The sequence below is a fragment of the Eurosta solidaginis genome, chromosome 2 (genome assembly GCF_040869045.1).
Source record: "Eurosta solidaginis isolate ZX-2024a chromosome 2, ASM4086904v1, whole genome shotgun sequence".
NCBI classification, from domain to species: domain Eukaryota; kingdom Metazoa; phylum Arthropoda; class Insecta; order Diptera; family Tephritidae; genus Eurosta; species Eurosta solidaginis.
The window spans coordinates 65,386,613-65,411,986 of record NC_090320.1 but is presented as its reverse complement, the minus strand read 5'-3'; the positions used below and the strand labels follow the sequence as shown (position 1 = coordinate 65,411,986).

Sequence of the window (25,374 nt, the reverse complement as noted above, 5' to 3'; positions counted from 1 at the left end):
CCATCCAGAAATTATGCCGAAAGGGTCCCCTAATGATCCGATACCAGTCGATAAAAATTCCCGAAATAACCCCGACGGGATGCCGGACGGATCCTCAAAATCATATAGAAATGATGCCGGAAGGTACCCCAAAGGATCCCGAAATAGTTCCGTAATGAACCTGACGGGATCCCGGACGGATCCCGAAATCCATCTAGAAATGATGCCGGAAGGTACCCCAAATGATCCCGAAATAGTCTCGAAATGACCCCGACGGGATCCCGGACGGATCCCGAACACCATACAGAAATGATGCCGAAAGCGTCCCCAAATGATCCCGTATTAGTCGAGAAAAAGTCCCGAAATGAACCCGACTGGTTCCCGGACGGATCCCGAAAAGCATCCAGATATGATGCCGAAAGGGTCCCCAAATGATCCCGTATAAGTCGAGAAAAAGTCCCGAAATGACCAAGACGGGATCCCGGACGGATCCCGAAAACCATCCAGAAATGATGCCGAAAGCGTCCCCAAATGATCCCGTATTAGTCGAGAAAAAGTCCCGAAATGACCCCAACGGGTTCCCGGACGGATCCCGAAAAGCATCCAGATATGATGCCGAAAGGGTCGCCAAATGATCCCGTATTAGTCGAGAAAAAATCCCGAAATAACCCCGACGGGATCCCGGACGGATCCTCAAAATCATATAGAAATGGTGCCGGAAGGTAACCCAAATGATCCCAAAATAGTCCCGAAATGACCCTGAGTGGATCCTGGACGGATCCCGAAAACCATCTAGCAATGATGCCGGAAGGTACCTCAAATGAACCCGTATTAGTCGAGAAAAAGTCCCAAAATTACCCTGAAGGGATCCCGAACGGATCCCGAAAACCATACAGAAATGATGCCGAAAAGGTCCCCAAATGATCCCGTATAAGTCGAGAAAAAGTCCCGAAATGACCAAGACGGGATCCCGGACGGATCCCGAAAACCATCCAGAAATGATGCCGAAAGCGTCCCCAAATGATCCCGTATTAGCCGAGAAAAAGTCCCGAAATGACCCCGACGGGATCCCGGACGGATCCCGAAAACCATCTAGAAATGATGCCGGAAGGTACCCCAAATGATCCCGAAATAGTCCCGAAATGACCCCGACGGGATCCCGGACGGATCCCGAAAACCATCCAGAAATGATGCCGAAAGCGTCCCCAAATGACCCCGTATTAGTCGAGAAAAAGTCCCGAACTGACCCCGGCGGGTTCCGGACGGATCCCGAAAACCATCGAGAAATGATGCCGGAAGGGTCCCCAAATGATCCCGTATAAGTCGAGAAAAAGTCCCGAAATGACCAAGACGGGATACCGGACGGATCCCTAAAACCATCTAGCAATGATGCCGGAAGCTACCCCAAATGATCCCGTATTAGTCGAGAAAAAGTCCAAAAATGACCCCAACGGGATCCCTGAAGGATCCCGAAAACCATCTAGAAATGATGCCGCAAGGTACCTCAAAGGAACCCGTATTAGTCGAGAAAAAGTCCCAAAATGACCCTGAAGGGATCCCGAACGGATCCCGAAAACTATACACAAATGATCCCGGAAGGGTCCCAAAATAATCCCGGAATAGTCCCGAAAAAGTCCAGAAATGACCCCGGCGGGATCGCGGACGGATCCCGAAAACCATCCAGAAATGATGCCGGAAGGGTCCCCAAATGATCGCGAAATAGTCCCGAAATGATCCCGGAATAGTCCCGAAAATGTCCAGAAATGACCACGACGGGATCCCTAAAACCATCTAGAAATGATGCCGGAAGGTACCCCAAATGATCCCGAAATAGTCCCGAAATGACCCCGACGGGATCCCGGACGGATCCCGAAAACCATCCAGAAATGATGCCGAAAGCGTCCCCAAATGATCCCGTATTAGTCGAGAAAAAGTCCCGAAATGACCCCGACGGGATCCCGGACGGATCCCGAAAACCATCTAGAAATGATGCCGGAAGGTACCCCAAATGATCCCGAAATAGTCCCGAAATGACCCCGACGGGATCCCTGATGAATCCCGAAAACCATCTAGAAATGATGCCGCAAGGTACTTCAAAGGAACCCGTATTAGTCGAGAAAAAGTGCCAAAATGACCCTGAAGGGATCCCGAACGGATCCCGAAAACTATACACAAATGATCCCGGAAGGGTCCTAAAATAATCCCGGAATAGTCCCGAAAAAGTCCAGAAATGACCCCGGCGGGATCCCGGACGGATCCCGAAAACCATTTAGAAATGATGCCGAAAGGGTCCCCAAATGATCCCGTATTAGTCGAGAAAGGGCCCCGAAATGACCCTGAAGGGATCCGGACGGAACTCGGAAACCATCCAGAAATGATGCCGAAAGGGTCCTCAAATGATCCCGTATCAGTCGAGAAAAAGTCCAGAAATGACCCCGACGGGACCCGGACGGATCCCGAAAACCATCCAGAAATGATGCCGAAAGGCTCCCCAAATGATCCCGTCTTAGTCGAGAAAAAGTTCCGAAATGACCCCGACGGGATCCCGGACGGATCCCGAAAACCGTCCAGAAATGATGCCGGAAGGGTCCCCAAATGATCGCGAAATAGTCCCGAAATGATCCCGGAATAGTCCCGAAAATGTCCCAAAATAATCCCGACGGAATCCCGGACGGATCCCGAAAACTATACACAAATGATCCCGGAAGGGTCCCAAAATAATCCCGGAATAGTCCCGAAAAAGTCCAGAAATGACCCCGGCGGGATCGCGGACGGATCCCGAAAACCATCCAGAAATGATCCCTGAAGGGTCTCGAGATGACCCAAGCGGGATTACAAATAGGGTGAAGATAATTATAAAACCATGTTAATAAGGCAACAGGCGCGTTGGAGCGAATGAAGAGTTACAAAGAAACATACAGGTAAAGCTAATAAAAGCGTGCTAATAAAAGCAATTGAAGGAGGGCGGATGGCGGGAGGAGGAGAGTACCACTGATCGTTTTTCCAAAATTGTTTAGATCTCGATCTGTATGAGCCAGATACCAAAAATTATTGATTTTAGGACAAAATTTACATTGAGTTATAACAATTTATAGATTTTGTACGAGAGAGGAAAGGGGGGGGGGGTGTGTCACTGCCCACTTTGTAAGCCCTCGACTTATTTCACCCATTGAGTTTGTAATATTGGTGAAGGTCAGTATACGTAAAGTTATAATGTGTAAAAATTGTTAAAAAGTAATTATTCGAAGGGGTCGTGGGACCCCCTTCCCCCTTTCCATGTTCGAAAAAAATTTCGCCAGTAGCCTATTATCTATCTCCCAAATTTCATCAAAATCCGTGAAGCCGTTCTGGCGTGATTCAGTCGCAAAGACAAAAAAATATAATAATTAAATTATAACTGTTCCTAGGGGGCGGAGACCACGCCCCTTTTGAAAAATATATAGCTAGTAGATCCTTCTAGACTATTGGCTATATGTATGCCAAATTTCATACAAATCCGTCCAGCCGTTCTTGCGTGATTGAGTCACAAAGACAAACGTCTGGACAAACATCCAAACATCCAAACATCCAAACATCCAACATCAAACATCTAACATCCAAACTTTGCCATTTATAATATACTAGCCTTTACCCGCGGCCCCGTCCGCAAGGAGAAAATTAAATATATGGGATATTCACGTTAGCCTGCTTATCAAGTTATCTGTTTAAAAAGATGTTTCTGTCCAATACATTTTATTTTTGTAATTGAGTAAAAAAAGAACTAAATGAGCTGATAACCTGACAGGATCCCCAAATAATCCCGAAATTATCCAGAAAAATCCACGAAATGCGCTATCGCGGACAGATCCCGAAAACCATTTAGAAATGCCACGGAAGGGTCTCCAAAAGTTCCCGGAATAGTCCCAAAAAACCCGAAATGACAACGACACGATTCTAGACTTATCCAGAGAACCACAAAGAAATGATGCCACCATCCAGAAAATATCTAGGAAGGGTCCTTAGGGGATCCACGACGGATCGCGAAAACCATACAGAAATGATTCCGGAAGGGTCCCAAAATGATCCCGTATTAGTCCCGAAAAAGTCCTGAAATGACCCCGACGGGATCCCAGACGGATTCCGAAAACTATCCAGAAATGATGCCGGAAAGGTCCTCAAATGATCCCCTAATAGTCCCGAAATGACCCTGACGGGATCTCGAACGGACTCCTAAATGACCCTGACGGGATCCCGGACAGATCTCGAAATCCATCCAGAAATGATCTTGGAAACCCAAAATAATCCCGAAACAATATCTGAAAAGTCCAGAAATTACTCCGACGGGATCTCTCACGGATCCCAAAAACTATCCAGAAATGATGCCGGAATGTCCTCAAAAGATCCCCTAATAGTCCCGAAATGACCGAAAACCATCCAGAAATTATGCCGGAAGGGACCCCAAATTATCCCGAATACCATACAGAAATGATGCCGGAAAATACCCCAAATGATCCCCAAATAGTCCCAAAAAAGTTCCGAAATGACCCGGAAGGGATCCCGGACGGATCCCGAAAACCATCCAGAAATTATGCCGAAAGGGTCCCCTAATGATCCGATACCAGTCGATAAAAATTCCCGAAATAACCCCGACGGGATGCCGGACGGATCCTCAAAATCATATAGAAATGATGCCGGAAGGTACCCCAAAGGATCCCGAAATAGTTCCGTAATGAACCTGACGGGATCCCGGACGGATCCCGAAAACCATCTAGAAATGATGCCGGAAGGTACCCCAAATGATCCCGAAATAGTCTCGAAATGACCCCGACGGGATCCCGGACGGATCCCGAACACCATACAGAAATGATGCCGAAAGCGTCCCCAAATGATCCCGTATTAGTCGAGAAAAAGTCCCGAAATGAACCCGACTGGTTCCCGGACGGATCCCGAAAAGCATCCAGATATGATGCCGAAAGGGTCCCCAAATGATCCCGTATAAGTCGAGAAAAAGTCCCGAAATGACCAAGACGGGATCCCGGACGGATCCCGAAAACCATCCAGAAATGATGCCGAAAGCGTCCCCAAATGATCCCGTATTAGTCGAGAAAAAGTCCCGAAATGACCCCAACGGGTTCTCGGACGGATCCCGAAAAGCATCCAGATATGATGCCGAAAGGGTCGCCAAATGATCCCGTATTAGTCGAGAAAAAATCCCGAAATAACCCCGACGGGATCCCGGACGGATCCTCAAAATCATATAGAAATGGTGCCGGAAGGTAACCCAAATGATCCCAAAATAGTCCCGAAATGACCCTGATTGGATCCTGGACGGATCCCGAAAACCATCTAGCAATGATGCCGGAAGGTACCTCAAATGAACCCGTATTAGTCGAGAAAAAGTCCCAAAATTACCCTGAAGGGATCCCGAACGGATCCCGAAAACCATACAGAAATGATGCCGGAAAGGTCCCCAAATGATCCCGTATAAGTCGAGAAAAAGTCCCGAAATGACCAAGACGGGATCCCGGACGGATCCCGAAAACCATCCAGAAATGATGCCGAAAGCGTCCCCAAATGATCCCGTATTAGCCGAGAAAAAGTCCCGAAATGACCCCGACGGGATCCCGGACGGATCCCGAAAACCATCTAGAAATGATGCCGGAAGGTACCCCAAATGATCCCGAAATAGTCCCGAAATGACCCCGACGGGATCCCGGACGGATCCCGAAAACCATCCAGAAATGGTGCCGAAAGCGTCCCCAAATGATCCCGTATTAGTCGAGAAAAAGTCCCGAACTGACCCCGGCGGGTTCCGGACGGATCCCGAAAACCATCGAGAAATGATGCCGGAAGGGTCCCCAAATGATCCCGTATAAGTCGAGAAAAAGTCCCGAAATGACCAAGACGGGATACCGGACGGATCCCTAAAACCATCTAGCAATGATGCCGGAAGCTACCCCAAATGATCCCGTATTAGTCGAGAAAAAGTCCAAAAATGACCCCGACGGGATCCCTGAAGGATCCCGAAAACCATCTAGAAATGATGCCGCAAGGTACCTCAAAGGAACCCGTATTAGTCGAGAAAAAGTCCCAAAATGACCCTGAAGGGATCCCGAACGGATCCCGAAAACTATACACAAATGATCCCGGAAGGGTCCCAAAATAATCCCGGAATAGTCCCGAAAAAGTCCAGAAATGACCCCGGCGGGATCGCGGACGGATCCCGAAAACCATCCAGAAATGATGCCGGAAGGGTCCCCAAATGATCGCGAAATAGTCCCGAAATGATCCCGGAATAGTCCCGAAAATGTCCAGAAATGACCCCGACGGGATCCCTAAAACCATCTAGAAATGATGCCGGAAGGTACCCCAAATGATCCCGAAATAGTCCCGAAATGACCCCGACGGGATCCCGGACGGATCCCGAAAACCATCCAGAAATGATGCCGAAAGCGTCCCCAAATGATCCCGTATTAGTCGAGAAAAAGTCCCGAAATGACCAAGACGGGATCCCGGACGGATCCCGAAAACCATCCAGAAATGATGCCGAAAGCGTCCCCAAATGATCCCGTATTAGTCGAGAAAAAGTCCCGAAATGACCCCGACGGGATCCCGGACGGATCCCGAAAACCATCTAGAAATGATGCCGGAAGGTACCCCAAATGATCCCGAAATAGTCCCGAAATGACCCCGACGGGATCCCTGATGAATCCCGAAAACCATCTAGAAATGATGCCGCAAGGTACTTCAAAGGAACCCGTATTAGTCGAGAAAAAGTGCCAAAATGACCCTGAAGGGATCCCGAACGGATCCCGAAAACTATACACAAATGATCCCGGAAGGGTCCCAAAATAATCCCGGAATAGTCCCGAAAAAGTCCAGAAATGACCCCGGCGGGATCCCGGACGGATCCCGAAAACCATTTAGAAATGATGCCGAAAGGGTCCCCAAATGATCCCGTATTAGTCGAGAAAGGGCCCCGAAATGACCCTGAAGGGATCCGGACGGAACTCGGAAACCATCCAGAAATGATGCCGAAAGGGTCCTCAAATGATCCCGTATCAGTCGAGAAAAAGTCCAGAAATGACCCCGACGGGACCCGGACGGATCCCGAAAACCATCCAGAAATGATGCCGAAAGGCTCCCCAAATGATCCCGTCTTAGTCGAGAAAAAGTTCCGAAATGACCCCGACGGGATCCCGGACGGATCCCGAAAACCGTCCAGAAATGATGCCGGAAGGGTCCCCAAATGATCGCGAAATAGTCCCGAAATGATCCCGGAATAGTCCCGAAAATGTCCCAAAATAATCCCGACGGAATCCCGGACGGATCCCGAAAACTATACACAAATGATCCCGGAAGGGTCCCAAAATAATCCCGGAATAGTCCCGAAAAAGTCCAGAAATGACCCCGGCGGGATCGCGGACGGATCCCGAAAACCATCCAGAAATGATCCCTGAAGGGTCTCGAGATGACCCAAGCGGGATTACAAATAGGGTGAAGATAATTATAAAACCATGTTAATAAGGCAACAGGCGCGTTGTAGCGAATGAAGAGTTACAAAGAAACATACAGGTAAAGCTAATAAAAGCGTGCTAATAAAAGCAATTGAAGGAGGGCGGATGGCGGGAGGAGGAGAGTACCACTGATCGTTTTTCCAAAATTGTTTAGATCTCGATCTGTATGAGCCAGATACCAAAAATTATTGATTTTAGGACAAAATTTACATTGAGTTATAACAATTTATAGATTTTGTACGAGAGAGGAAAGGGGGGGGGGGGGGTGTGTCACTGCTCACTTTGTAAGCCCTCGACTTATTTCACCCATTGAGTTTGTAATATTGGTGAAGGTCAGTATACGTAAAGTTATAATGTGTAAAAATTGTTAAAAAGTAATTATTCGAAGGGGTCGTGGGACCCCCTTCCCTCTTTCCATGTTCGAAAAAAATTTCGCCAGTAGCCTATTATCTATCTCCCAAATTTCATCAAAATCCGTGAAGCCGTTCTGGCGTGATTCAGTCGCAAAGACAAAAAAATATAATAATTAAATTATAACTGTTCCTAGGGGGCGGAGACCACGCCCCTTTTGAAAAATATATAGCTAGTAGATCCTTCTAGACTATTGGCTATATGTATGCCAAATTTCATACAAATCCGTCCAGCCGTTCTTGCGTGATTGAGTCACAAAGACAAACGTCTGGACAAACATCCAAACATCCAAACATCCAAACATCCAAACATCTTAACATCCAAACTTTGCCATTTATAATATATATTAGATAGCCTTTACCCGCGGCCCCGTCCGCAAGGAGAAAATTAAATATATGGGATATTCACGTTAGCCTGCTTATCAAGTTATCTGTTTAAAAAGATGTTTCTGTCCAATACATTTTATTTTTGTAATTGAGTAAAAAAAGAACTAAATGAGCTGATAACCTGACAGGATCCCCAAATAATCCCGAAATTATCCAGAAAAATCCACGAAATGACCCCGACGCTATCGCGGACAGATCCCGAAAACCATTTAGAAATGCCACGGAAGGGTCTCCAAAAGTTCCCGGAATAGTCCCAAAAAACCCGAAATGACAACGACACGATTCTAGACTTATCCAGAGAACCACAAAGAAATGATGCCACCATCCAGAAAATATCTAGGAAGGGTCCTTAGGGGATCCACGACGGATCGCGAAAACCATACAGAAATGATTCCGGAAGGGTCCAAAAATGATCCCGTATTAGTCCCGAAAAAGTCCTGAAATGACCCCGACGGGATCCCAGACGGATTCCGAAAACTATCCAGAAATGATGCCGGAAAGGTCCTCAAATGATCCCCTAATAGTCCCGAAATGACCCTGACGGGATCTCGAACGGACTCCTAAATGACCCTGACGGGATCCCGGACAGATCTCGAAATCCATCCAGAAATGATCTTGGAAACCCAAAATAATCCCGAAACAATATCTGAAAAGTCCAGAAATTACTCCGACGGGATCCCTCACGGATCCCAAAAACTATCCAGAAATGATGCCGGAATGTCCTCAAAAGATCCCCTAATAGTCCCGAAATGACCGAAAACCATCCAGAAATTATGCCGGAAGGGACCCCAAATTATCCCGAATACCATACAGAAATGATGCCGGAAAATACCCCAAATGATCCCCAAATAGTCCCAAAAAAGTTCCGAAATGACCCGGAAGGGATCCCGGACGGATCCCGAAAACCATCCAGAAATTATGCCGAAAGGGTCCCCTAATGATCCGATACCAGTCGATAAAAATTCCCGAAATAACCCCGACGGGATGCCGGACGGATCCTCAAAATCATATAGAAATGATGCCGGAAGGTACCCCAAAGGATCCCGAAATAGTTCCGTAATGAACCTGACGGGATCCCGGACGGATCCCGAAAACCATCTAGAAATGATGCCGGAAGGTACCCCAAATGATCCCGAAATAGTCTCGAAATGACCCCGACGGGATCCCGGACGGATCCCGAACACCATACAGAAATGATGCCGAAAGCGTCCCCAAATGATCCCGTATTAGTCGAGAAAAAGTCCCGAAATGAACCCGACTGGTTCCCGGACGGATCCCGAAAAGCATCCAGATATGATGCCGAAAGGGTCCCCAAATGATCCCGTATAAGTCGAGAAAAAGTCCCGAAATGACCAAGACGGGATCCCGGACGGATCCCGAAAACCATCCAGAAATGATGCCGAAAGCGTCCCCAAATGATCCCGTATTAGTCGAGAAAAAGTCCCGAAATGACCCCAACGGGTTCCCGGACGGATCCCGAAAAGCATCCAGATATGATGCCGAAAGGGTCGCCAAATGATCCCGTATTAGTCGAGAAAAAATCCCGAAATAACCCCGACGGGATCCCGGACGGATCCTCAAAATCATATAGAAATGGTGCCGGAAGGTAACCCAAATGATCCCAAAATAGTCCCGAAATGACCCTGATTGGATCCTGGACGGATCCCGAAAACCATCTAGCAATGATGCCGGAAGGTACCTCAAATGAACCCGTATTAGTCGAGAAAAAGTCCCAAAATTACCCTGAAGGGATCCCGAACGGATCCCGAAAACCATACAGAAATGATGCCGAAAAGGTCCCCAAATGATCCCGTATAAGTCGAGAAAAAGTCCCGAAATGACCAAGACGGGATCCCGGACGGATCCCGAAAACCATCCAGAAATGATGCCGAAAGCGTCCCCAAATGATCCCGTATTAGCCGAGAAAAAGTCCCGAAATGACCCCGACGGGATCCCGGACGGATCCCGAAAACCATCTAGAAATGATGCCGGAAGGTACCCCAAATGATCCCGAAATAGTCCCGAAATGACCCCGACGGGATCCCGGACGGATCCCGAAAACCATCCAGAAATGATGCCGAAAGCGTCCCCAAATGATCCCGTATTAGTCGAGAAAAAGTCCCGAACTGACCCCGGCGGGTTCCGGACGGATCCCGAAAACCATCGAGAAATGATGCCGAAAGGGTCCCCAAATGATCCCGTATAAGTCGAGAAAAAGTCCCGAAATGACCAAGACGGGATACCGGACGGATCCCTAAAACCATCTAGCAATGATGCCGGAAGCTACCCCAAATGATCCCGTATTAGTCGAGAAAAAGTCCAAAAATGACCCCGACGGGATCCCTGAAGGATCCCGAAAACCATCTAGAAATGATGCCGCAAGGTACCTCAAAGGAACCCGTATTAGTCGAGAAAAAGTCCCAAAATGACCCTGAAGGGATCCCGAACGGATCCCGAAAACTATACACAAATGATCCCGGAAGGGTCCCAAAATAATCCCGGAATAGTCCCGAAAAAGTCCAGAAATGACCCCGGCGGGATCGCGGACGGATCCCGAAAATCATCCAGAAATGATGCCGGAAGGGTCCCCAAATGATCGCGAAATAGTCCCGAAATGATCCCGGAATAGTCCCGAAAATGTCCAGAAATGACCCCGACGGGATCCCTAAAACCATCTAGAAATGATGCCGGAAGGTACCCCAAATGATCCCGAAATAGTCCCGAAATGACCCCGACGGGATCCCGGACGGATCCCGAAAACCATCCAGAAATGATGCCGAAAGCGTCCCCAAATGATCCCGTATTAGTCGAGAAAAAGTCCCGAAATGACCAAGACGGGATCCCGGACGGATCCCGAAAACCATCCAGAAATGATGCCGAAAGCGTCCACAAATGATCCCGTATTAGTCGAGAAAAAGTCCCGAAATGACCCCGACGGGATCCCGGACGGATCCCGAAAACCATCTAGAAATGATGCCGGAAGGTACCCCAAATGATCCCGAAATAGTCCCGAAATGACCCCGACGGGATCCCTGATGAATCCCGAAAACCATCTAGAAATGATGCCGCAAGGTACTTCAAAGGAACCCGTATTAGTCGAGAAAAAGTGCCAAAATGACCCTGAAGGGATCCCGAACGGATCCCGAAAACTATACACAAATGATCCCGGAAGGGTCCCAAAATAATCCCGGAATAGTCCCGAAAAAGTCCAGAAATGACCCCGGCGGGATCCCGGACGGATCCCGAAAACCATTTAGAAATGATGCCGAAAGGGTCCCCAAATGATCCCGTATTAGTCGAGAAAGGGCCCCGAAATGACCCTGAAATGATCCGGACGGAACTCGGAAACCATCCAGAAATGATGCCGAAAGGGTCCTCAAATGATCCCGTATCAGTCGAGAAAAAGTCCAGAAATGACCGCGACGGGACCCGGACGGATCCCGAAAACCATCCAGAAATGATGCCGAAAGGCTCCCCAAATGATCCCGTCTTAGTCGAGAAAAAGTTCCGAAATGACCCCGACGGGATCCCGGACGGATCCCGAAAACCGTCCAGAAATGATGCCGGAAGGGTCCCCAAATGATCGCGAAATAGTCCCGAAATGATCCCGGAATAGTCCCGAAAATGTCCCAAAATAATCCCGACGGAATCCCGGACGGATCCCGAAAACTATACACAAATGAACCCGGAAGGGTCCCAAAATAATCCCGGAATAGTCCCGAAAAAGTCCAGAAATGACCCCGGCGGGATCGCGGACGGATCCCGAAAACCATCCAGAAATGATCCCTGAAGGGTCTCGAGATGACCCAAGCGGGATTACAAATAGGGTGAAGATAATTATAAAACCATGTTAATAAGGCAACAGGCGCGTTGGAGCGAATGAAGAGTTACAAAGAAACATACAGGTAAAGCTAATAAAAGCGTGCTAATAAAAGCAATTGAAGGAGGGCGGATGGCGGGAGGAGGAGAGTACCACTGATCGTTTTTCCAAAATTGTTTAGATCTCGATCTGTATGAGCCAGATACCAAAAATTATTGATTTTAGGACAAAATTTACATTGAGTTATAACAATTTATAGATTTTGTACGAGAGAGGAAAGGGGGGGGGGGGGGTGTGTCACTGCTCACTTTGTAAGCCCTCGACTTATTTCACCCATTGAGTTTGTAATATTGGTGAAGGTCAGTATACGTAAAGTTATAATGTGTAAAAATTGTTAAAAAGTAATTATTCGAAGGGGTCGTGGGACCCCCTTCCCCCTTTCCATGTTCGAAAAAAATTTCGCCAGTAGCCTATTATCTATCTCCCAAATTTCATCAAAATCCGTGAAGCCGTTCTGGCGTGATTCAGTCGCAAAGACAAAAAAATATAATAATTAAATTATAACTGTTCCTAGGGGGCGGAGACCACGCCCCTTTTGAAAAATATATAGCTAGTAGATCCTTCTAAACTATTGGCTATATGTATGCCAAATTTCATACAAATCCGTCCAGCCGTTCTTGCGTGATTGAGTCACAAAGACAAACGTCTGGACAAACATCCAAACATCCAAACATCCAAACATCCAAACATCTTAACATCCAAACTTTGCCATTTATAATATACTAGCCTTTACCCGCGGCCCCGTCCGCAAGGAGAAAATAAAATATATGTGCTATTCACGTTAGCCTGCTTATCAAGTTGTCTGTTTAAAAATTTTTTCTGTCAATGTATTTTATTTTTTAATACAGTAAAAAAAAGAACTAACTGAGCTGATGGGCACGCTTACATGAATAGTACAATACACTTTTTTCGAATTAAAAAAAATACATTTTTAAATTTAAATTAATTGATATGACAGAGGTGAAAGAATTACTACTCATAGAACAAAGGAGTGAAACTACAATTAGCTAAAACCAAAAAGAAGTTTTTAAATGAAAGCAGTGTTGCTTTTTCGGGTATTTAGTTGGTTAAAATATTACAAAAATTTTAATTATAGTTGTAATAGTTCGTTACAGGATTCATTTAAAAATAGAAGGAAAAAGCTGTGATATATTAAAGATAAAACATACCGAATTTTAATTACGAATAATTTGCCGTAAATCCACGGCCATGGGTGCTGAATTACCGGTTTCGAAGAGACCTAAAATGATCCCGGAAGTGTCCCTAAATGACACCAAATAGTCACGAAATGATGCCGACGGGATCCTGGACAAATCTCGAAAACTATCCAGAAATGATGCCGGAAGGGTCCCAAAATAATCCCGAAGTAGTCACGAAAAGTCCCGAAATGACCCTGACGGGATCCTGGACGGATCCCGAAAACCATCCAGATTTGATTCCTGAACGGTCCGCAAATGATCCCGATATAGTCCGAAAAAGTCCCGAAAAAACTCTGACGGGATCCCGGACAAATCCCGAAAATCACCCAGAAATTATCCCGGAGGAGTCCCAAAATGATTCCGAAATAGTAGTCACGAAAAAGGCCCGAAATGACCCTGACGGGATCCCGAAAACCATCCAGAAATGACTCTGGAGGGATCCCCAAATGATCCCGGAAAAGTCCACAAACCATCCAGAATTGATCTCTGAAGGTTCCGCAAATGATCCCGAAATAGTCCCGAAAGTCACGAAAAACTCAGACCCATCCCGAAAACCATGAAGAAATTATCCTGTAAGGGTCCCAAAATTACCCCGAAATAACTCCGACGGGATCCCGGACAGATCCCGAAAATCATCCAGAACTGAGCTCTGAAACGTCCGCAAATAATCCAGAAATAGTCCGGAAAAAGTCCCGAAAAAACTCTGTCGGGATCCCGGACAGATCCCGAAAATCACCCAGAAATTATGCCGGAGGGGTCCCAAAATGATTCCGAAATAGTCCCGAAAAAGTCCCGAAATGACCTTGAGGGGATCCCAGACCGACACCGAAAACCATCCAGAATTGATCTCTAAATGGTCCGCAATTTATCCCAGATAAAGGCGCGAAAAAACTACGAAGGGATCCCGAACAGATCCCGAAAATCATAGAGAAATTATTCCGGAAGGGTCCCAAAATGATCCCGAAATAGTCCCGAAAAGGCGCGAAATAACCCTGACGGGATCCCGGACGGATCCCTAAAACCACCCAGAAATGATCTTTAAGAGCAACTGACCCCGAAATAGTCGTGAAAAAGTCCCGAAATTACCCCGACGGGATCCCGAAAACCATCCAGAAATTATCCCTGAAGGATCCCCAAATGATCCAAGAACAGTCTCGAAATTCCCTGATATTTTCCCGAAAAAGTAAAAAAATAAACCCGACGGGATCTCGGACGGATCCCGAAAACGATCCAGAAATGATGCCGGAAGGGACCGCAAATGATCCCAAAAAATTCCCGAAATTCCCCCGATGGGATCCCGGACGGATCCCGGATCATGCAGAAATGATGCCGGGTGGTACCCCAAAATGATCCCGAAATATGCCAGAAATGACCCCGTCGGGATCCCGGACGGATCCCCAAAAGTATACAGAAATGATGCTGGAAGGTGAAATGATCCCCTTAAAGAAAGATGAAAAATGAAATGATCCCCTTATATTTCCGAAATGATCCTGACGGGATTCCCGACGGATCCCGGAAACTATCCAGAAATGATGCCGGAAAGGTTCCCAAGTTATCCCCAAATAGTCCCGAAATTACCCTGACGGTATCCCGGACGGATACCGAAAACCATCTAGAAAAGTGGCCGGAAGATACCCCAAATGATCCCGAAAAAGTCCTGAAATGATCCAGACGGGATCCCGGACGAATCCCGAAAACTATCCATCTGGGTACCCCAAATGATCCCGAAATAGTCCCGAAATGACCCCGCCGGAATCACGGGCGGATCCCGAAAAAGTCCTGAAATGACCCCGACGGGATCCCGTACGGATCCCGAAAATCATCCAGAAATGATGAAGGTAGGTACCCAAATGATCCCGAAATAGTCCCGAAATGATCCCGACGGGATCCCGGACGGATCCCGAAAACCAACCAGAAATGATGCCGGTAGGTACCCCAAATGGTCCCGATATGACCCCGTCGGGATCCCGAACGGATCCCTAAAACTATCCAGAAATGCTGCCGGAAAGGTCCCCAAATAACCCCCTAATAGTCCCGAAATTACGCCGACGGAATCCCGGACGGATCCGGAAACCATCCAGAAATGATGCCGGAGGAGACCCCAAATGATCCCGCTATAGTCCCAAAATGACCCCGACAGGGTCCCGGACGGATCCCGTAAACCATGCAGAAATGATGCCGGTAGGTACCCCAAATGGTCCCGATATGACCACGTCGGGATCCCGAACGGATCCCTAAAACTATCCAGAAATGATGCCGAAAGGGTCCCCAAATGATCCTGTATTAGTCGAGAAAAAGTTCCGAAATGACTCCGACGGGATCCCGGACGGATCCCGAAAACCATCTAGAATTGATACCGGAAGGTACCCCAAATGATGCCGAAATAGTCCCGAAATGACATCGACGGGATCCCGGACGGATCCCGAAAACCATCTAGAAATGATGTCGGAAGAGACCCCAAATGATCACGCAAAGGTCCCAAAATGACCCCGACAGGATCCCGGACGGATCCCGAAAACCATCCAGAAATGATGCCGGAGGAGACCCTAAATGATCCCGCTAAAGTCCCAAAATGACCCCGACAGGGTCCCGGACGGATCCCGTAAACCATCCAGAAATGATGCCGGAAGATACCCCAAATGATCCAGCAAAAGTCCCAAAATGACCCCGACAGGATCCCGGACGGATCTCGTAAACCATCCAGAAATGATGCCGGAAGAGACCCCAAATTATCCCGCAAAAGTCCCAAAATGACCCCGACAGGATCCCGGACGGATCCCGAAAACCATCCAGAAATGATGCCGGGAGAGACCCCAAATGATCCCGCAAAAGTCCCAAAATGACGCCGACAGGATCCCGGACGGATCCCGTAAACCATCCAGAAATGATGCCGGAAGAGAACCCAAATGTTCCCGCAAAAGGCCCAAAATGACCCCGACAGCATCCCGGACGGATCCCGTAAACCATCCAGAAATGATGCCGGAAGAGACCCCAAATGATCCCGCAAAAGTCCCAAAATGACCCCGACAGGGTACCGGACGGATCACGTAAACCATCCAGAAATTATGCCGGAAGAGACCCCAAATGATCCCGCAAAAGTCCCAAAATGACCCCGACAGGATCCCGGACGGATCCCGAAAACCATCCAGAAATGATGCCGGAAGAGACCCCAAATGATCCCGCAAAAGTCCCAAAATGACCCCGACAGGATCCCGGACGGATCCCGGAAACCATCCAGAAATGATGCCGATAGGGTCCCCAAATGATCCCGAAATGACACCAATGGGATCCCGGACGGATACCGAAAACCATCCAGAAATGATGCCGGCAGGTACCCCAAATTATCCCGAAATAGTCCCGAAATTACCCTGACGGGATCGCGGACGGATCCCGAAAACCATCCAGAAATGATGCCGATAGGGTCCCCAAATGATCCTGTATTAGTCGAGAAAAAATTCCGAAATGACTCCGACGGGATCCCGGACGGATCCCGAAAACCGTCTAGAATTGATACCGGAAGGTACCCCAAATGATGCCGAAATAGTCCCGAAATGACATCGACGGGATCCCGGACGGATCCCGTAAACCATCCAGAAATGATGCCGGAAGAGAACCCAAATGTTCCCGCAAAAGGCCCAAAATGACCCCGACAGCATCCCGGACGGATCCCGTAAACCATCCAGAAATGATGCCGGAAGAGACCCCAAATGATCCCGCAAAAGTCCCAAAATGACGCCGACAGGATCCCGGACGGATCCCGTAAACCATCCAGAAATGATGCCGGGAGAGACCCCAAATGATCCCGCAAAAGTCCCAAAATGACGCCGACAGGATCCCGGACGGATCCCGTAAACCATCCAGAAATGATGCCGGAGGAGACCCCAAATGATCCCGCTAAAGTCCCAAAATGACCCCGACAGGGTCCCGGACGGATCCCGTAAACCATCCAGAAAAGATGCCGGAAGAGACCCCAAATGATCCCGCAAAAGTCCCAAAATGACCCCGACAGAATCCCGGTCGGGTCCCGTAAACCATCCAGAAATGATACCGGAAGAGACCCCAAATGATCCCGCAAAAGTCCCATAATGACCCCGACAGGATCCCGGAGGGATCCCGAAAACCATCCAGAAATGATGCCGGAAGAGACCCCAAATGATCCCGCAAAAGTCCCAAAATGACCCCGACAGGATCCCGGACGGATCCCGTAAACCATCCAGAAATGATGCCGGAAGAGACCCCAAATGATCCCGCAAAAGTCCCAAAATGACGCCGACGGGATTCCGGACGGATCCCGTAAACCATCCAGAAATGATGCTGAAAGGTTCCCCAAATGATCCTGTATTAGTCGAGAAAAAGTTCCGAAATGACCCCGACGGGATCCCGGATGGATCCCGAAAACGATCTAGAAATGATGCCGGAAGGTACTCCAAATGATGCCGTAATAGTCCCGAAATGACATCGACGGGATCCCGGACGGATCCCGAAAACCATCCAGAAATGATGCCGGAAGAGACCCCAAATGATCCCGCAAAAGTCCCAAAATGACCCCGACAGGATCCCGGACGGATCCCGTAAACCATCCAGAAATGATGCCGGAGGATACCCCAAATGATCCCGCTAAAGCCCAAAATGACCCCGACAGGGTCCCGGACGGATCCCGTAAACCATCCAGAAATGATGCCGGAAGAGACCCCAAATGATCCCGCAAAACTCCCAAAATGACCCCGACAGGATCCCGGACGGATCCCGTAAACCATCCAGAAATGATGCCGGAGGATACCCCAAATGATCCCGCTAAAGTCCCAAAATGACCCCGACAGGATCCCGGACGGACCCCGTAAACCATCCAGAAATGATGCCGGAAGAGACCCCAAATGATCCCGCAAAAGTCCCAAAATGACCCCGACAGGATCCCGGTCGGATCCCGTAAACCATCCAGAAATGATACCGGAAGAGACCCCAAATGATCCCGCAAAAGTCCCAAAATGACCCCGACAGGATCCCGGACGGATCCCGAAAACCATCCAGAAATGATGCCGGAAGAGACCCCAAATGATCCCGCAAAAGTCCCAAAATGACCCCGACAGGATCCCGGACGGATCCCGTAAACCATCCAGAAATGATGCCGGAGGATACCCCAAATGATCCCGCTAAAGTCCCAAAATGACCCCGACAGGGTCCCGGACGGATCCCGTAAACCATCCAGAAGTGATGCCGGAAGAGACCCCAAATGATCCCGCAAAAGTCTCAAAATGACCCCGACAGGATCCTGGACGGATCCTGTAAACCATCCAGAAATGATCCCGCAAAAGTCCCAAAATGACCCCGACAGGATCCCGGACGGATCCCGAAAACCATCCAGAAATGATGCCGGAATGTACCCCAAATGATCCCGAAATGACACCGACGGGATCCCGGACGTATACCGAAAACCATCCAGAAATGATGCAGGCAGGTACCCCAAATTATCCCGAAATAGTCCCGAAATGACCCTGACGGGATCGCGGACGGATCTCGAAAACCATGCAGAAATGACGCCGGAAGATACCCCTAATGATCCCGAAATAGCCCCGAAATGGTCCCGACGGGATCCCGGACGGATCCCTAACACCATCCAGGAATGATTACGGAAAGGACCCAAACTGACCCCGAAAAAGTCCTGTAATGATCCCGGAAACCATCAAGAATTTATCTCTCGAAGGTACGCAAATGATCCCGAAAGTACCCCGACGGGATCCCGGACGGATCCCGAAAACCATCCAGAAATGATGCCGGAAGGGTCTCCAAATGATCGCGAAATAGTCCCGAAATTATTCCGGAATAGTCCCGAAAATGTCCCAAAATAACCCCGACGGGATCCCGGACGGATCCCGAAAACTATACAGAAATTAAAGGGTGTCACTGCTTACTTTGTAAGCCCTCGACTTATTTGACCCCTTGAGTCTGTGATATTGGTGAAGGCCAGTATACGTAAAGTTATAATGTGTAAAAATTATTGAAAAATAATTCCTCGAAGGGGTCGTGGGACCCCCACCCCTCTTTCCATGTTCGAAAAAAATTTCGCTAGTAGACCACTGTCTGTGTCCCAAATTTCATCAAAATCCGTGTACCCATTCTGGCGTGATTCAGTCGCAAAGACGAAAAAATATAATAATTAAATTATAACTGTTCCTAGGGGGCGGGGACCACGCCCCTTTTCAAAAATATATAGTTAGTAGATCCTTCTAGACTATTGGCTATATGTGTGCAAAATTTCATCCAAATCGGTCCAGCCGTTCTTGCGTGATTGAGTCACAAAGACAAACGTCTGGACAAACATCCAAACATCCAAACATCCAAACATCTTCACATCCAAACTTTGCCATTTATAATATATATTAGATTAGATATTAGATTTACATGTACTTTTATCTTGCTTAAATATTTTTAAAAGTGTTATTTCCGTGAAATGTGCTTTATTTATTTTGCAATAAATTATGAATTGTTTTGTACAAATATTCACTCTCGCTACTGTTTCCAAATAAAATCTACCAACATTCCTGTTAACGTTAAAGGTCCGCGCACTGGTACAAGCATACCAACGGCAATGATAAAACAAAAAAAAAAAAACGTATCCATACTTATATACGTGTATTCAATGGGAAATTCCGATGAATTGAAACAACGGAAAATACATGGAATGATTTTTTCCCTTTTTTTCATTCTGGATTACGGCGTGGCCTGGCATAAAACTATTCTCGTGTGTCTAGTAAAAAAAAAACGTCAAAAGTACTTGATATAGAGTCGCGCGTATAAAACTGCATATCAGGTAATGCCGATGATCAATATTATAAATTTACGAAATCCATAGAAGTATATTTATACCCCCTACAATAGTATACAGCAAAAAAAAAAAAAAAATTGGATTTAAAATACGCCCGCCCAGTATTTAGTGCAGTGGTGCTGCAAAGTTCTGCGTTATCATTTTGACCATTTGCATTGAAAAAATCGAATAGTTGGCCAGTAGCCATTGTATCCATGGAAGCCTTCTCTGAACTAACCACTGCATTCGCTGTAAGTATTTTAAACTTTTGCAAACCCATTATTTTTTCTTCTATTGTTCTATGCGTAATCAAACGGTATACGTTAACGACTTTCTTTTGGCCAATGCGATGTGCACGATCCATTGCTTGTAGATCTTTCATTGGATTCCAAGCGACAAATATAACCGTATCAGCACCTGTTAAGCTTAGGCCTAAATCACCCACCCAGCAATAGGACATCGATACTCGGATCAGTATTGAAATTGTTTACAATGTCCTGACGTAGTGATGCTGGTACACTGCCATCCAGATGCAAATATATAACAGAAGGCATATGCTTACGCAGCAAATCATGCTCAACTATACTTAACATAACATTCAGCTGAAAGAAAATTAATGCACGATGTTGACGTACCGATTCGGTTTGTACACCAATACCACAATCAAGCAGAATTTGTTTTAAAGGCGGCAATTTCGCTGAATGCTCTATATCATCCGAAGAGCCTTGTTGTTGCTGTAACTCTTGTGCAATCTTCATATATTCTGAATGCCTTGGCGTCAACACCAACTTCGGATGATTGCAAACGTTTTGTAAATAACGCAAATCATGAAAAATATGTGCTTTCTTACTAATATTATCATCTTCACGCATATTTTTTAAACAATCTTTCAAGTGTGTATTCAAATGTGTACGACTAAAATCTTCATATAAGCGTTCTTGTAATGGACCTAATTCACATAATAAATCTTATGTAATTTTCGGTGGTAAATCTGTTAACACATCCTCTTTAACACGGCGCAACAAGAACGGCAATCCTTGACGATGCAACGCCTCCATTGTCAAAACTCCTGCTTCTTGTTCTTTTGAAGAACTCGCGTGAAGCGAGTATAGGTATAAATTGTATAGTATAAATTGTTGTTCAGTACCCAAAAAATCCGGGCATTCGAAACTCAAAAAGTGACCAAAGTTCAAGTACATTATTTTGTCTTGGTGTGCCCGATAGGATGGGACGATGTTTGGCTTTAAGCATTTTAATTGCTTTTGAATTTTTTGTTTTACCATTTTTTATAATATGGCCCTCGTCCAGCATACAATAATTCCAATGTATTGTGCTAAAGAAATCTATATCCTTTCTATTGTATCGTATGGGGTCACGACTAAATTACATGGCCCAATATGGCAACGCAGCTTTTCACGTCCACTGGGTAAGTTCACATAATGTAATGGGCGTAAACCTTTTGATTTCTCTATTTCATAAACCCAATGACCGGTAAGTTTAGTGGGCAAATAACCAGGCTTGACAATGGCCCCGCTTTTCAACCAAACATTGATAGTGATCGCCAGCAAGTATGCAAATTGTTTGCAAAGTTTTACCTAAACCCATAGAATGCCATGCAAATTATATTTATTTCAGAACCACGGCCAATTAATACCAGCTTGCTGATATGAAAGTAATTCTACGGTTAATGGCACTGGTAGTTTATAGTCGGGTATACTCTTTGGCATGAAGAGGTAGTCAAGAAATTCACGATCACGTATCTTACGCTGCTGCAACTCTACCGATGGTATTTCGCTCTTAATTGATTTGCTACGCGAATCTAACGGCATTAGCTGTATAAGCTTTGCAAAACAATGTGTGGAGAGTAAACGTACGGATTCATCTGGATCGCTCATACAACCCAATAATGGCACAACCAGAAGCACAATATAGGGTACAATACGCAATTGCAACTTAAAAACTACACGTTCAATAGCTTCTATGGCACCTTGACGCTGTACCAAATTCTCGATTTTAACGAGCATAACGAGCAATATATCGAGCCCAAAATACATAGTGCGCACCAGATCGGTCGTGGCTAGCGCGGCAATACAACGAGCAACCATGTGACGAACCGCTTTCAGTGGATGTGCCATAAGAACCCCAAAATGTGGCAATAATTCAAATAAACGATTGATGACAACTTCCTTAGGCGTTGAATCATTTGCGACGTGTAAAAAATTAGGCGCTGCAATTTCAATTAACTGCAATGATGTTAATAAATCACTTGTCTGTGTCAAATCGATCGTTTTATAGAATAAAAATTCCACATTTGGATTAACGCTTGTGAATTGCCATTAGCAAATAAAATTTGTGCAGAGCTTAAAGAAGTAGTTTTATAGCAATTCATATTTAAGGGTAAAAAAGCCAATTAGAATGAAAAATAACGAGTATTCCACATTAAATGCTTCCGGCCTACAGTTGGTATTTGATGAACATACACACAAACTAAACTTACAGACTCTGCTTTTTTATTACAATAATAAAAAATCAAACATATAGTTAAAAAAAAGGACGCTAGGATAAGTAAGCTTTTTAGTTTTGAATTATATACAATTATTTATTCGAAAATTTGATGAAATAATGAAAGCGCATGCAAGACCCTTTTGAGTATCTATTATTGTACTATGTACTGATATTTTCTGGATTTTATTACTGTTCAAGTTTATTGTTTTTTTTTCTTAGAATTTGTAAGCACTTTGCATTGCAGCCACGTTCTTGGCACCTTAAAATGTTTGTCAATTTTATTTTTTATTATAATTTTTAAGACAATCCCTTCCAATGCAAATTTTCGGGCTTAATGACCTGCTGTAAAGCATAAAAAATGCTAAGAATCATGATGCAACAAGTTTGGCTAGGCCATGTAGTAGTACAAGGCCTATTGGTAATAACAGCCAGTATTGCTGAACTCGTTTTTATTGACTCTTTGGATTGTTTACTACCCCTTTGTTTTACATTCTGAATATTCGTTTGCGAAGATGACTACATATAAGCGTATCTTTAAATTGTATTAGAGTTTCAGCGCAATTTGTTTTAAAATAAACAATAAATTAACAATTAGTTTGAGTCAGTAGTAAAGCGTTATTAAATATGCTGAAGTTTTAAATAATTTTAGAACTTTGACAAAATATTTCCAAGGTAAATTTCGAATTCGGAATATTGTTTCGTAGCGGTTGAAAATAAATTAAACGCATTTTGGTAATTGTTGGGTGTTGATACCGGGTTTCGGTATCAGCCTTTGGCACACCGATTAACTTCTAATGCCCTAGTAGCGCCCTGTTAGCCAAGCAACAATCAACTCTTAAGGGACCTTTGAAGCTTATAGGAAAACACTCCCTCTGACTCTTTGAGTTCGTGTAAATGTATTTATGAATGCTGGGGATACATAAAGGGAAGAAACAGAACGCACCAAGTTGTGTTTTCTGCTCTTTGGAAGGGGTTGGTGTCTCAAAGAGCCTCTCATATCTGTCTTGAATGGACATGACTATCGTGCACTTGCGTGTTTTGACTGCATGGACGTTAACTTGTTAGTCACAGGAGTCAACAGTGATGAGTGTACGTTCGGGTAATTGTAATGCTAAATGCGAAATTGCGAATCTTGATGGTTTCTTAGGGGGTGTAATGGTATTCGGTGGCAGATAATGGATCTGCGGTAGGGGTCTGGTGTCCTCGCTCGGGGTGAGCTAGTGAATTGGGGTTTGATTTTGAAAATTAAAAATAAGTGTTTGGTGGCAGATGGAGATCTGCATTAGGTTGGTTGATTGGCCTTGTTTCGGTGAACGAGCGCTGGGTTTTGAAATTTTGAAAATTTAAAAAGATTATGGGCCGAGTGCCTTTGTTTTCTGTGGCAGACCGAGGGTCTGCGTAAAGGCTTTTCTGGTATACTCGTTATGGAATAACGAGTGAGTGGGATGGTTTGGGATATTTCGAAAGTAGGGAGGAACGGAGGGATTGTTAGGAAGGTTTTGAATTCCGATCGTAGAGATCTGGAAGCTCCGACAAAGTTCGTACCATTGTCGGAGTAGATGTTTTTCGGACATCCTCTTCTAGCGATAAAACGCGAAAAGGCTGCGAGGAAGCATGGGGTGCTCAGGTCACTAATGGCTTCTAGGTGGATGGCCTTAGTGGAGAAACAGACAAAGAGGCATACGTAGGCTTTGGACAGTCGACATCCCCTACCGCGGTAGCTTTTGATGTCGAAAAGCCCTGCGAAATCTACCCCGGTATTCGTGAACGCGCGGGTAAAAGTAGTTCGTTCGCAGGGAAGGGTACCCATAAGTTGGGACTGCGCCTGCTTCCTGTGAATAATGCAGGTTTTGCAATTGTGGATGATGGCTCTGATCATTGTCTTGACATTCGGAATCCAATACTGGGTTCGAATAAGGCGGAGCATGAGCTGGTTCTCGCCATGAAGGGAATCATGATGAATGATCATGACTGCAAGGCGAGACAGCCTGCAATTGTAAGGCAAGATGATTGGATGCCGCTCGTTGTATGACATGTCTTTTGAAGCCCCTAGACGCCCTCCTGTTCTGATAATATCATCTTTGTCGATGTATGGGTTGAGTGACAGGATTTCACTCTTCCGATCAATAGGTTCCCTATTTTTTAATTTTAAATATTCTGTACCGTAAACTTGTTTCTGGCAGACTCGTATTAATGCTTGAGTCGTTGCCTTAATCTCATCTGCTGAGATTATGCACGACTTTTCTTGGAACACTGCTTTAGTTTTAGGATGCGTTCTTTTATAGAATCTCCTAACATATGATAGAACCTTCAAAGCCCTGGGGAAATTTGAAAAACGGTCGAGAATATCTACATGATCGACCCTTGTCGTGGCATATGTTTGTGCCCTCTTCTCCTCAACGGACCTTTGGTATTCGGTCTCTTGTGCAGGCCAGTGGAAATTGTCTTCTTGCAGCCAAGACGGTCCCTGCCACCACAACGAATTGTTGGCCAACTCTGATGCAAGTAGTCCTCTGCTTTCTAGATCCGCTGGATTAGATTCCGAGTCCACGTGAAGCCAGTCCTTGCTACCGACCATATCGATGATCTTAGTAATTCGGTGTGCGACGAAGGTTAACCAGGAACAGGGCGGCTTTCTTATCCATGCGAGTACGATGGTTGAATCCGTCCAGAGGTGAACTTTTGCTGGTCCCAAATGAATGTTTCGGAATATTGA

At 46.0% G+C, this 25,374-nt stretch overlaps 1 pseudogene; it reads right to left on the bottom strand.

The window, feature by feature from the left end:
- Positions 1 to 22,489, bottom strand: part of LOC137241525 (TATA-binding protein-associated factor 172-like) — a 42,704-nt pseudogene extending 20,215 nt beyond the window's left edge.
- Positions 22,490 to 25,374: the final 2,885 nt, after the last annotated feature.